The sequence below is a fragment of the Ochotona princeps genome, chromosome 4 (assembly GCF_030435755.1).
Source record: "Ochotona princeps isolate mOchPri1 chromosome 4, mOchPri1.hap1, whole genome shotgun sequence".
Taxonomy (NCBI): Eukaryota; Metazoa; Chordata; class Mammalia; order Lagomorpha; family Ochotonidae; genus Ochotona; species Ochotona princeps.
The window spans coordinates 50,456,906-50,459,597 of record NC_080835.1 but is presented as its reverse complement, the minus strand read 5'-3'; positions in this window follow the sequence as shown (position 1 = coordinate 50,459,597).

The window sequence follows — 2,692 nt, the reverse complement described above, 5'->3', positions numbered from 1 at the left end:
GCTTCTTGATATACATTTATACGTCACCACCCAGCACCCTAAGTTTTCACACTTTATTTACATGATTAACATATATTCAGTCTCCTAGCATGAACACAGAAATAGATCAGTTAATGCTGGTCTGGCTCTCAGACATTACTGAGCAGGCTGTAATGTCTGGAATCTCCAGAGTGCGTCCCCGGAAAAGACCAGCTTTGACATTTGTTTGTGGTTTGACCTGTGAAGAATTTCTTTAAAAGGAAAAAAGCAGATTTTTGTAAAGACAATACTTTCAAAACATGAATGGTGCAGCAGGTAAGCTGTCATTTGATATACCCATATCCTTTCTGAGCATACCTGGGTTCGAGTCCCCGCTCTGGTATCCATCTCACTTCCTGACAATGAGCATTCAGGTATTGGTTCAAATGCCTGGGTCACTTTCCCACACATAAGAGACCTAGATGGAATTCCAGATCTGGTCTAGCCATGGCTTTTCCAGGAATTTGGAAAATGAACCAGAAGGGAGGAACTCTGTCTGTCTCTATCTCTGTTTTTCTGACTTTTGTTTTTAGCAATAAAACAAAATAAAAGAGTGCATATGCAAAATATCTATGCAATGTCTTATGATAAGAATCAATTATGCCTTCAATTTCTGCCTTTCCTCTTTGCAATAAAACCCCCAACAGTTAGCACAACATGGGGACCAACACACCTCAAGTTGGGAATCCAAGAAACCCAGACCCATTGTTATAAAAATTAATTTTTGTAAATATTTAATGTTGCTGTTGTTATTATGGTTTTGTGTGTTTTTGCACTTTGTGGTGGTTTTTTATTGATTTTGCTTTTGCATTCTTACTTTTCTGAATCCTGCCAAAGCAAAGTTTGTTCTACCTCTGCCCCTGTGAGGACCAATGCTGCATGCTTCAATCAATCTCTGATACAATTACCAACATGCTCATTTTCCCTACTTACTTTTCATCATTCTTCCTCATCATTTCCATAGTAGCTCATTCAGGGTCAGGAAAACAAGGGACCTTCAGTATATCTTACTGTTTCTGAATGATAGTATTTATGGTAATCCTTTATTCAAGTAGTGGCTTATTAGGGAGGCTATGTAGATGTTTTTTCCTGGTTTGACAAGAAATTCTGGAATCAGAGTACAAACCTAATAATTATACTTAAAATAATATCTGCATGCTATCAGAAATCCATGTAAGCATCTAGTGAAGTTGAAGGGCCGGAGGTCATTCAGCAGCAAGTTTAGGGGCTGAGATGCAATATTGCTAGCATGCCATTGATATCTATCGTAAACACTGGCAATCCAGTGTATAGGGCATACAGTGCCACCAAAGGCTGAGCAATGGTCCACAGATTCCCACATGGCAATAGGCAATCAAACATGAGAGAACGAACAAAAACTAGCACATGGTACACAAAACACTGAAGAGCAGCACTTAGACAGAAATGGAAAAAGCAGCCCTATCAGTTCTGACCTACCAGCCAGCAACCATTCTTGCTTCTGTGCAAGGAGTAAAAGTGATTGCTTCAGGAAAATATTCATATACAAAAACATTATTGAGATGTGCTTGTTACTTGATTGACTGATAGAGCTATAGTCTGGTTCTGACTACTATCCTCTTATCATTCCAGGCATATTCAGGCACTGCAATAAAAAGTCACTTGACTTCAGCCAATGCAGCCTGATACCATCTAAATTATATAGAATGGGTATTTTTAAAACCTAGAGGTCAAAAACGAATTAAAGTATTTGCATCCCTTATCAGAATACCTGAGTTCAGCCTCCAGCTCTTCACTTTAGCCTCTTGCCAATGCATAATCTGGGGGACAGCAATGACGATTCAAGTAATTGGCTTCCTGCCACCCATGTAGGAAGCTGGACTGAGTTCTGACTCTCAGCCTCAGCTTATCATGGTGCAAGCATTGCAAGATTTGGAGAGTGAACTAGCAGATCTAAGTTCTCTGTCTCTCTCTCAAACAAAAGCTTTAAAACAGAAGTTATGCATGTTTTTACGCATTAGCTGTCTTAACATTTTTGTCTTCATTTTATTTGAAATATGGAGTCAGAGAAATAGAGAGGAGAATAGAGATCACCCATGTGCTGGGTCACTCCCCATATGCCTTCAACAGCTCAACCCGATTTCCCATGCAGACAGCAGCACCTCTATTACTGAAGCCATCATATGGTGCCTCCCATTGTGTGCATTAACAGGAAGCTGTATTCAAAGTAGAGGAGCTGGATCTCAAACTACGCACTCCCCTGTATGGTGTGAACACACCAAGCATCATCTTAAACATGACACCAAATGTCTAGCACTGTCAGTTTTAAAATCTTTATATCGTATTATTTGAAGACAGAGAGTAAAGTGTAGTCATCATTTCCATTTGATCTCAATTTCTCTGGCACATGATAAATGAGCAATGTAATCCAGCTTCAAAGCAGGATAAAATTTACATACTGCAACATTCAGAGAAGCCTTCTGCCTCTCTCTTGAGGTCTAAGAGGTCTAGTTCTGATGAGAGACAGGACACAGGCTGACAGGGGAGCCTTCTCCAGCATCATTGCCAGAACTGAGGATCAAGCAAGAAGAAACACTGCTAATTGTCAGTTGGTCGAGCCAGTCTTGCCATAGAGCAGTCAGGTCACCTGCATTTTTGTGGGTTCAATACCAGAACAAGAGTTCTTAAGGCTCAT